The following is a 12233-nucleotide window of genomic DNA, read 5'->3' as shown; positions in this document are numbered from 1 at the left end:
CTCCAAGTTAACCTTATGCAGATAACCTCTGTGGAGGTAACGGAGCAGAACAATATCTATAGGCACCGTTGACATGCATTGTGAAGCCGGTCATTATCTGGTATACGTCAAGGCCCACTGTGACTTGCACAAGTCATTACATTAGGCCCATTGAGTGCATCTGAGCAGCATTCATCATTGTCTTAGCAGAGGACGGTGCAAAGGCAACCCAATGGGGGCTCCTATGGGAGAGGGCTGTGTGTTAGAGAGAGAGGGAGAGAGGGGGCAGCGCAGCGAGACGTCTGCTCCAGAGGTCTCTGGAAGTCAGCTTCCAAAGGGCCCAGGCCTGCTCCCAGCGATGCCCGCTCGTCGCTCACACGCACTGGGCATGATTCGGGGAGACCTGCCACCGAGTCTCCTGGGTCTTCGCTATCTTTTCCTTTTGTGTTTATGGATGGGCTGTCATCGGACAACACCAACTCCCCCCTGCCATGACACGGTGGATGGTGGTGAATCTAATGCACAGGCTCATTGCACTGGCACTTTTCTGGAGGGCTTTTGATGTGTGTCTGTGTGTATGTGTGTGCGTGTGTGTGCATGCGTGTGCGTGTGTGTGTGTGTGTGAGTGAATGAGTGAGGGGGTGTGCATGTATGTGAGTTTGTGTGTGTGTGTGTGTGTGTGTGTGTGTGTGTGTGAGAGAGAGAGAGAGAGAGAGAGAGAGAGAGAGCACGGGGCACTGATAAAACAAAGTGGCTGAGGAACATGTCATGGCGGCTCACTGGTGAAGTTCTCCTGGAGTAATGCCTCCACACCCGACCATCCCCCCCTCTCTCCCTCCTCCTCTTTTCCTCTTTCTCTTCCTCTTCCCCTCCCCCTCTTCCTCTTCCTCCTTCTCTCTCCTCTCCGTCAAGCACAGGCAGCCTCTCTAGGTCACATGTATGAGTCATGCAAATGTAGAACCAAACTGTCACTCACTCACGCACAGACAGACCTGTGCAGATGCCAACACACAGTCACAAGGGGCATTAATCATACCCCCTCACCAAGGGCACACTGATCTTCCACAAGGCTCGCACACAGGAGACATGGACGGTTATCATGCTATTGCTTACATGTCTGAACAAATTTACTCTTTGAATAGTAAAAGGTGCTGACTATTCATTTGTTTGAACTGCGCAATAATTTTCACCCATATACATCAATACTCTTTCGAATGCAAAGCTGGAGGTGTGGGCAGAAATCATGGAGATGTATTCCGTTGCGTGGAGAAATATGGTCTTCCACTGTGTGAGTTGCAGCTTGAGAACATGAAAGTGCTGATCGCACACAAATCTGAAGTACAGGGAGGTGTACAACCATGCCTTCTCTCTCTCTCTCTCTACACACACACACTCACACACACACACACACACACACACACACACACGTACCCCTCCCCCATTGTTTCTGGTACAAATGGGACAGTCTGATTTATATGCCTGATCTGAGCGTCTACTGCGCCCTCCCAGCGACCATCCCCACTGTGGAGGCAGCGTCTGGGTCAGTGATTCTCTCCGGCGAGTTTCAAGGTTTGTCGGAACTGCACTGGGCCATCACTGTCACTGTTGGCTTGGGTCCTTATTATTACCAACACAGAGCATTGTAGCCCAATCCCCACTCTGCCCAGTGCAATAAAAACACATAGCTCATTTCACACCGCACGCCTCAGTTAATAAATCATACACTTCTGTATGGTATAGCGGAAGGGAAAGGCTTGCTCATTTGTTAAGAACACCCAGCAGTGCCAGAATAGAAAAGAATGCAGTATTCACACTTTCTTGGCTCATCAAAGATATACAGTAGCTTTAAGCCATTCTCCTTATAATGCATACTGTACAGTACTACATATGCATGGGCTCGGGGACATCTGTGAATGCATGCACATCTTTTTAGTCCTGATGTCATTGTTGTTGTTGCTGTTGTTTTTGTTGGGTTTTATTCTATTCCTTTTCTGCAATCAGGAGGTCTGTGATGTGCAATGCCCTGCCTAAGAATCCATCCGTCGGCCTGAATCAGCATCAGTCTGAATCATTAGCAGCAGCAGCAGCAGCAGCAGCAGCAGTAGAAGCCTCCCAGAGCCAGCAGTCTGTGCTGGCCTGTCTAGGGCCCATGGTTAGAAGGGCCATTATGCTAAAACCCAGCGCTAGCTCCACATGCAACGCACACAGCAGTGTGTCTCTCTCTCGGCAGGCCCCTGGAGAGCGCACAAATTTCACTCGCTTGTGCCCACACACACACACAAGCAAACACACACACACACACACACACACACACATACACACACACACTGACAGACATGCACACACACACACACACACACACACACACACACACACACACACACACACACACACACACACACACACACACACACACACACACACACACACACACACACACACACACACACATCACAGAGATACAATATTTCTGGTCTGAAAACAAAAACCCTGCTGAACTGAGAGGTACAGATGTTTGTTGGTGTGTTTAATAGTCTAAATTAAAAAGCCTTGCCTATGCAATGCATTATCCAATTTGTTTGGCCTCTGAAAAGAGCTTCATGAAATAGCCAGATGGTGTGTAATCAATGGCTTCCAGAGCTGGGAGGTGATCGTAAACAAAACAACATGCGTACAGTATAAACATTTCAGAGCTCTTCAGAGTTCCGACAGAGAGACAGATTCAACACAGCGTCTCACAATTACATAAAACATTTGGAAAGACAGTGGAAATATAAATAATTGCCGCAGGACCACTTGCATTTTAGTTAAATATTACTGCGATATTGTGCTGGTTGTACACCATTAACATCTACTTCTAAATGAGGCTCAGGAGTGAAGCTTCGCCTTCCTTACTCTGTATCAATGATTTAGTCCAGCATAAGTATCTTCCACAGCCATGGTCATTTGATTTCAGCTTTCACTGTAATAGGTCTCCATGAGCGGGAGAGCACTAGGGAAATACGATTTATTCCTCTTTTTATATGACAGATGAAGATTAAAGGAAAGCCACTGTCTTGACATCCTTTTAAAGATTCTGTATTACTGTAATTCAAATGACTGAGCTTGTTTAACCAGAGACAATGTGAGTACAACCTGACTCAATATATTAGCAATTTATCTAAATCTAGGTGTGTGTGTGTGTGTGTGTGTGTGTGTGTGTGTGTGTGTGTGTGTGTGTGTGTGTGTGTGTGTGTGTGTGTGTGTGTGTGTGTGTGTGTGTGTGTGTGTGTGCGTGTGTGTGTGTGTGTGTGTGTGTGTGTGTGTGTGTGTGTGTGCGTATTCTGTGTGATCACTGTGAGTAAAAGACAGATGGGAGCAGACAGAGAAATAGAGCAGGAATGACAAATTTACTCCACGTGCAAAAAAATGGCTTCTCCGTATTAGGAATAAATGAATAACAAAATAGGACAAAGGCTCCATCTGGTAGAGACAGCCAGCGGAATGAGGTGGGTTAGGGGGGAAGAGGACATGCTCACTGTTTCCTTTCACTCGCAACAGCAGCCATGACAAACAAGCATCTTTCACTCTGAATGCCATGTTAAGGGTGGCTCGCCAACATTAATAAGAGTAATCTGCATGGGCCAATCTTCACTCATCCCTGAGACACAGATGGGCTTGACGTCAACGGACTGACAACGGCATCGCTCAACAGCAAACATGCCAAAGCAGCAGAAACGGTGGGACCGATACGTACGAGCACACCGTAGCCCTGAGCTTTGAGCGTGCTAACTACCAGCTATGACCATCCGTCTTTGCACGGATCGTACACCTTGTCGTTCCTTCCTGTGCGTGACCTTGGCTTTAACAAACCTCGACTTGCCAAGCCATTGACTACAAGGCCAGGTTGAGCACTTCATATGTATTGTCCAAACACTTGCAGATTTATACACCTCTGAAGAACATGAGAAATATTACTTTGTGTGTGAGAGGCTATGATGAGCCCCTACATAGTGTATGACTTTCTGCTTCATGTGTCGTGTGTGTATGTGTGTGTGTGTGTGTGTGTGTGTGTGCGTGTGTGTGTTTTTCTCCTGAAATAAACAACAAGGGAGGGATCGAGACACAGTCCTTATCAGCGTCTCTCTGGAGGACACGTGCGTCTGAAGCCTCATTCAGAAACAACAGCAAGCGTGGCAGCGCGAGTGCTGCTGAGGCGAGGGAGAAAAGATAAGACGCATCCTCCTGCCTCGTCGAGAGCTCCGTGCCAGTCCTGGCGCGTTTTAGGGGTCATTCCTGTACACACACGCCACTTGTTTATGCACAGGCTTTGGGCTTCCCCTCTGCGACACTGTCGCTTCTACACTGGCTAATGTGTGGCCCCAGCACCAGAGGCTCAACCAGAGCTATTTTTAATAAACCATTTCCCCCGCTCCTGTGCTGATCGCCCTTGAGCCCAAGCTGCCAATGTGGCTAAACCAGTTGCAGTGACAAAGGACAACTGGGCCCTTGAGAGTTACCTCTGAGGTGCATGAGACCGCACGGCCTATGAGGGCGAAAAAGACCGTGACGCAACGGGGCCTGCTCTGTAGGGAGGGGAGGAGGGAATCGGCGAGGGGGAAAAAAAAACCCGATGGAACGACCCCAAGGCGATGAAATAAAAAAATATCAACAACATTAATATGCAGTGCTGTAGTTAGCCATGATCCCGCCCGAGGTTTCAAATTATACCTGCTGTGCTCTCCTCCAACACAGACCGTATCAAATATGGAGGCACAGTCAGCAATGTCCCATATACCACCACAGATATAAACTCCCAAGCAAATACGCCTCAGAAAATAGCAACGAAATGGAAGTATTTTTAAATGATCTTCAATGGCTTCTTTCATTCTCTCAACAACGTGACAAGAAATCAGTACTGTAGAGATGGACAAGACAGAGTCTAGAACTGGCCTCGCTCCTCTTAAGTAGTCCGACTCGTAACAACCAGAGTCAGGGGGGTGAAACTCAGTCACTCAGCACTCAGGAAACACTAGCTCCGTGTAAAAGTGTGCTGCCATCCTGCACTGCCCGTCAGCATTGGGATGGAAATGTCAGTGGTAAGCAGTGAGACAGCCTGAGTCAGGGCCCGCTACTCACCTGAGTGAAACAGGGTTGCGGATCTCAGGGCATCAATGAAGACACTGGATAGCCGGACGGAGTGAGAGGGTGGAGGAGGAGGAGGAGGTGGTGGTGGTGGTGGTGGAGGAGGAGGAGGAAGAGGAGAAGAGCGGAGGAGAGCAGCTGTCTGCCGGGGTTGATCAGTTCATCAGCCTTTGCACGCGTTTCCAGGTTGATAATCGGCCCATTCTGGGGGTTGAGGTGCGGCGTGTGGGGAGAAGAACAGAAAAAAAAATAGAAAAATAACATCAAAAACCAGATTAACACACTGTGATCATCATTGTGTCAATTAACCCCTGTCGTCAGTCATGCGCATCTGCCATGGGGGATGGTGGAGGTGTGTGTGTAGGGGGGGCGGGGGCGGGGGTGGATTCGTCCTCCCCCCAGAGCACACACGTGCCGGTGCACCCGCGCCATATGCTGCCTGATTCCTCCAGCGCACGCTTTACTGGCTTCCCTCATTAAGGGGAAGCCCAAAAGTAATTACGCACCGTGTCGGCACGGCCGTATATACGGAATAAAAACAGGCAGGATCGCACTGGAGGCTGCCTACTGCATCATCTCATTACTAATCTACCTAATCTATTTTTTTAGAGTTAAGAGAGAAGAGTGTGATGCGGAAATCATTACAAAGAGTTACACAAGGTCATGTGAAAAGTTTGCAGTGTCCTCAAATAAAACAATAGAGCAATGTACAAGAGTGATGTTGCTAACCAAAGAGGGATCCCAAAAAAGTCTTGGGTTTACTCTTCCAGGTCATGTGACCAAATGCTGTCACACTTCCAGAAGACTGGGAGGATTCCGTCTGTCCGAACAGCTCCACCTTGAAGAGAGGTCAAACAAGAGGTGGAACTAGATACAGTCAGCTGTTAATATATTAAAACTATGTACTCATTAGGATATGTTAATTATCTCTCAGGTAGAAAAGAAAGGAAAAGGAGATAGGAATTTACCAGATGCTTGACACACTGCTTTCGTTAGTGAAATGTGTTCATTAGAGTTTCCCTTTTGTCCGACGTAAACAGTGTAAGGAATCTATGAGATCACACAGACAGGGGAAACACTGAAGTCCATGAGAAGTCTCATGTCATGCCTAAAACACTCTCTTAAAATATGTTTCAGAATAACATTTCAGTGACTGCTACATGTCATGTAGCACAAGATATTATCAGTAACATACTGTAACAAATACAACTGTAACCTATAGACCACAGACAAAAATACACATTCAACTGAAAAACTAGATAAAAGATAGGATCCTTACGTTGAGTTCTGCTGGATCAGAGAGACTCCAACTTCAACTTCATCCAAGGCTAAATCCTTTAAGTAGTCAGACACAAAAACAGGAAGAATACGTGTTAGTCATGATATTTGAATTAATCTTTATGATCACAGCACCATCTAATGGCAATTTAAGAGCTACATTGTCTCAGCGCCGCAGCTTTCCCTGTTGTAGCGACATTTTAGATGGCTGGCTGTCAGCACACAAGAACATTACTTTCACATAAACAATGACTTTCTCAAACAGAAGGGACCTGAAGTTAATGGTCTCCCGCATATAAATAACTTGGGTATTTTGTGGAGAAAATAACACAATAACATAAATCACCTGTTCCTGACCTTGGAAAATTAAAGCACACAGGGGTTTGACTGTGAAGCTGTAAGTCTGTTGAGGCAGGGCAGATAGGCCATCACCTTTTCACAACCAATCTCTCCACTGAGGAACTTTATGAAGATATAAATATCAATCACTCACAGCGCACTCTGTGGTAGCAAAGTCTATGCATTGGGGGAGTAGTGCCCTCTACTGGTATTTTTCTGTCAGTGTCACTATATGTTCAGTCTTTACACTGACCAGTATGCTGCCATCAAAAAAGACACAAAAGCCTTGTTTAAGATATATTTTATAGCATGAGTTACAGTAAACTCTTGAAGACTAATAACTAAAGAGTTCTCATAAATGGAGGCTGTCAGCAGAAACATTTGTCTTGACATGTTTACCCCAAGCGGTCAGCCCGGGGAAAAGATGAAAGACAAGCATTGCTAGCGTTTTCCTCCCCGAGTCTGTGGACGACACTGTGCGCACGTGGCAACCCGAGCTAATCACTCCCTTTGTGGTGGATGGCGATGCGATCTCTCATCTGACACACAGGCCCTCTCTCTCTCTCTCTCTCTCTCTCTCTCTCTCTCTCTCATTCTCGTTCTCGCGCTAAGCATCCCAGAGGTGAAATTCTATTACAACACAGCATGAAATTCCGCAAAGGCTCAACACATAAATCAGACCGTATTAATGTTTAATGATATCTAAAAGCTAATACTCTCGCCTCGCTTTCTCCGTCATCCCTTCCCTTTCATATCGTCACCTTGGCAGATTATCACTTGACCCCTGCTCAAGGACTCGACTGCGCTGATAGAAGGCACACATCCCTCAGATTAAGGCCAAGTGGCGGGATGGGGGGAAAGCAGGGGGGTGACGCAGTCATGGAATTGAACAGATTTTACAGAGTGCCGACCCCCTGGATGGTCTGGGAGCAGTAAGCGCCCCCTCACTTTGGCACTCACACACCCCAACCTTAACATGAACACACTCACACCCATGCAGCGCTCACCACACACATACACCTCCTGAGAGACAAGGCCAACTGTGGATAATATATCAGCGCTTCAGTAGGTTCAAACTCAATTTAACCCACATAATGCTGCTCTAAGGTCAATAAAGTGTGACGAGAGCACACCATACTTGGGTGTACCTCAAGAGTCATTTTATAATCAAACAAATACATGCCTTCATTCCAGCAGAGAGAAACACACCTTTGCACAATTTGTGCCAGTGCAAATATAGACTTCCTATTCAAATAGACTTTCTTATTTGCTGCTTCGAAAACATTGAAGGACAACATTTGTGATCCAAACTCTTTTTTCCTTATATATGTTAAATTATGAATACGACCTAAACTATTTATATTATGAGTATCAATAATGAATTACGGGCCTTTCAACTTCATCCTTCTGAGGCCACAGAGAAGCACAGGGAGAGGGGCGGACATTTTTCATTGCGAGAGGCATATGAAGAGGCCCCAATGCTTCAATAAACATCAAATCATTCCACAATATAATATAAAAGGGCTGATGACACTCGTAGCAACAGATGAAATAAACAATAGGGCATTAAGTCATTTATTACCACCGATTGTTTTTAAGTTGGGAGTCACTGAATTGTAAAGTGCTTAAGTGTACCACTTGGATCACTTTATCTAAATGGATGCACTTCAGCTGCATGTCGAATTAATGTCCATTCTCTTCTACATCTGTTTCTTCCTATTCTTAATAGTACAGTGGAGTAGTCTACTTGTGGAGGGCTGTGAGGTGTTTGCACAGAGTGCATTTTTCATGGCGTATCTGGAGAGGGACGTGATTGATGCGGGAACACATCTTCAGGAAATATGGTCCTGATCGACTGCATCTCCACGCTGGCCCAGTACTCCAATTAGAGAGATGCAGTTCCGCTTACGTGAAAGGAAAGTGAAATGAGTGTGGGCCAAACAAACTCCATCTGTAGCTGAGGGGTAAAAGCCACTGACAAGACCAAGACAGGACATTACTGTGATATGGTTTACAATATAGGTGTGTCTGTACCAATATTACTTAGACTATTCAATACAGTAGGCCTATTGAAAGCATGCAACAATCTAATACAAAGGGCTAACAAAGTTTGCATTTCTTGCTCAGCAAACACTGAAGAATTGCACATGTGAAGGTCCTTGGTTGCCTCCTAATGACAAATTGCTTCCCAAATCCTGCTTGAAAAGTTGTGGACTTTTCAAAACCCAGCTGCAGTTTCAGCAAGCTAAGGCATAGCGCAAGAAAGCCAAGTCAGAGCTAAGGGATCATGCACACAAAACAGAGCGGGAAATAGCACCCCGACGCGTTAGCAGAACTGCTTATGCTCCACAAATATCAGGCCATGGGCACCAAGGTTGTCACTCTCAAAGACCAACACGAGGGGCTTATGTTGATAACCTTTCAAGGCTTTGGAGCAAGTTCTACACATCATAGTGCTATATTTTCCACATGATTTTGAACTTTAAAATCCCCTTAAAGAGTGCAAATGCAGGCCTTAGCATTATACTGTAGCACTTTGTGCACTTAACAAAGTGTTTAAAGTGTCATGCCCACCACTCCTCTATGTGGATAGCACAGGGAAAAACACTGACATGTTTAACAAAGACATCATTTCTTATTTACAATATTTCCCCTGACACCAAGAGACACAAATAGCAGTCATAGCCTACCACACACTGACAAAGATGAAAAATGCATATTCTGGAAGAAACAAAAGACGTTCTACTGTACATTGTGATTAGGCTATACAGTTCCATTTGCCTAAAAGCACATTAATGCAAGAATTATCGAATAAAATATTTCTTATTTACAATACAATATATCTTGCTCACAGACCTGTCAATTGACTTAACCACTTTTATTCTTACAAAAAAAACAAAAAAAAATCACTTGGCATACTCTGCCCTGAATTTAATGCAAGGCTGACACATACCATTAGCAAACTGTACAGATGAATCAATAGCCGTTTCATTTGGACCTGGCCCCGGTGTATTTCACTCTAGTCTGTCCTATAAGCCAAAATTCAGCAAACATAGCCTATCTGCCTTCACTTACTGAGCCTGCCATATTGGGTTATTGTTATTCATTGTTGCTGTGGCTGGAATTATAAAATGTCAGCCGGCTCTGTTTAAAAGTGATGGAGGGTAAGAGTTAAGTTAATAATCTGGTTAATTTAAGTGCCCTGCGATAGCACCGCTCATTATCGCCATCACATTCTAACCTTCACGTATCCTTCAGGCCAGCTAACCCTCCCTCCAGCGCGCCGCCGCTTTTCTGTACATAGATAATACACTATGTCTTACATGCCCTTGGCTTTAATTGCGGGGTAATACTATTTCATAGCTCCCCTTTCTTTGACCCTGTCAGCCTAGCGCTGTATGCTGCTACGCCACAGTCAGCCTCTCCGACCCACTCCAATGCTCTATTAAACCCGGACATATTTATGCTCCAGGAGGAGTGAAGTCATTTTGCCAAGCCACTGCAGTCCCCTCCATGCTGCGTGATTCTGCCCCGAGTGGGAGGCGACACGTGGGGATTCGTCTCTCCGAAATCCTACTGGTAGCCTCGGAAGGCTGTGGAAACAGACTCTCTGTTCTCTAGGTTGTGTGTTTCATATCTGAACCGACACTCAGTTTTTATACATGTAACATTGCATATGTCATGTCATTAACATGCATGTCAAATTATGGTATTGTCCATTTCACTACTATCTTTGGTGAGACGAGGTGTTACAGTTGAAGTGTGAGTGACTACAGTTATTACCGTTACAATATGTGTGCAGAGCTACCTAAAGATCCAGATGCAACATAATGTACAGCTTTTGAATACCTGACACTGAAATGTTGGATCTCTCTCTGTGCTGAACCTTTTTTTCGTACAAGGTACAGTAGGTAATTGTATTTTACTCTTCTTGTCCAAGTCCAAGTGAAGGACCTTGTATTACAATATGTTTAAAGGCCCACCAAAGTACACTCTGCCATTGGCATGTCAAAATCCCATAAGAGCTTGTATAATAGATCTGATGTTGTAGATGTAAGTACCCAATAAAATATAAATGAGGGGAGACTTAAATAATGCCCTGTATGTATGTAGAATCACTTTAAGAGTTCTTCCTCTTGCATAGCTGATTACTGGAACTTACAGTAATGGTATGGTGTTCATTAGGCTTTTAACCTCAGTGCTCAAAGTAGTTTGTCAAACAGTGATATCATCATAAAGTAAGAGTTCCCATGTTGTCGTAAGATGCTTCCTGTTTGCAGTAATTCCTCTTTTAAGTCGTATTGTAGAAACGTTTCACCCACATGAAACTTCACTACCAACAGAACAGAAAGGAGGTGGAGGACATTAACAATGCACAACTCAGCATCTTCTTCTTTCAATAAACTAAAATATTAAACGAACGCAGATACCCTAGCCTCCTGAAGCAAAATCTCTGATCACTTCCTTTTACCTGTTACTTTTCTCTTTCCTTTCAATATATTGTTCATCACATTTAAAAATCTTGTAAACTGTCTAGGAAGAGGATCTGGTGCATCATGAACGTGGCAAGAAAACAAATACGAAAAAAGGAGTTCGGAGTTTGTCTGCAGGCTAATGAACAGTTCTTCATGATTAATGACTATATTCTGGATAAGGCAAAGTTCATGACCTACAGTTCATATTTATTTACAAAACGCAGACACCATTCTGGAGGTTTGTGAATGGAACGGTGGCGGTACAAGGAAGGCTCATTCAGTGATAATTATCCAAACAGATGGTTTGCGCTGAATGGACCTCTTAACTTACTTAGCCAAATGATGTAGCCTCAGAGCTTCTCTGACACGACAAAGGTACACCAATATTTCATCTTGCTCAAGTGTATACTATTCACACACACATACACACACACACACACACACACACACACACAGCACTGGGAAGGGGGGAAAGGAGCTTATGATTCTCATTTCAATGTGCAGGTTAATGCTTCAGACTGAAAAAAAGCATGCAAATTAGCCTTTTAAATGGGTGTGGGGAACGAGATATATGGCAACATTTACCAAAAAACGCTTGACACTTCCACACCTCGGCAAATGGGAGCGGTTTCCTCCTCAGAAAGGAAATGACATTAAAACACTTTGATGATTTTGAGTCTTTAAAGTCTTAATCCCACAAAAGGCTCTTCTGGAAAAATTCAAAGGCCCGTCCCACATTTGAATATCACCCATATACCCAACCCCCACACCTTTCTTTTTAATAACCCGAGGAAGAATAGATGGTACTATCACAAGACTTTACCTACACCAAGAGAGTTTTTTTAAGGGGAAAAAATTGAAGGATAGTGTCATGGTGTTAAAAGGCGCTGCCTCACTCAGAGTTATGATAAAGAGGAATTAGCCCACGGATCAACTCGGGAACCTCGTGGGAGAAATCACGCCATGCAAAGTAATCTGCACCGCCAATTTGCCTGCAGGGAAGCAGACGGATTCTCTCAACTTGTGATGTGTGCCACT

At 44.7% G+C, this 12233-nt stretch overlaps 1 protein-coding gene across 1 annotated transcript in view; it reads right to left on the bottom strand.

Annotated features, from left to right (window-relative positions):
• Nucleotides 1-12233, bottom strand: part of pcbp3 (poly(rC) binding protein 3) — a 48987-nt gene that overhangs the window by 29728 nt on the left and 7026 nt on the right. Inside the window, exons 2-5 of the mRNA XM_062534160.1 lie at nt 6383-6438; nt 6072-6153; nt 5833-5941; nt 5098-5307 (exon numbers count right to left, since the gene is read on the bottom strand). The gene's annotated coding sequence lies outside the window, so the exon portion shown is untranslated. The remainder of the gene's footprint in view (nt 1-5097; nt 5308-5832; nt 5942-6071; nt 6154-6382; nt 6439-12233) is intronic.

This window comes from Sardina pilchardus, chromosome 4 (genome assembly GCF_963854185.1).
Source record: "Sardina pilchardus chromosome 4, fSarPil1.1, whole genome shotgun sequence".
NCBI lineage: Eukaryota > Metazoa > Chordata > Actinopteri > Clupeiformes > Clupeidae > Sardina > Sardina pilchardus.
Note: the sequence above shows the minus strand (reverse complement) of the source record. Positions and strands in the feature narration are given on the sequence as shown.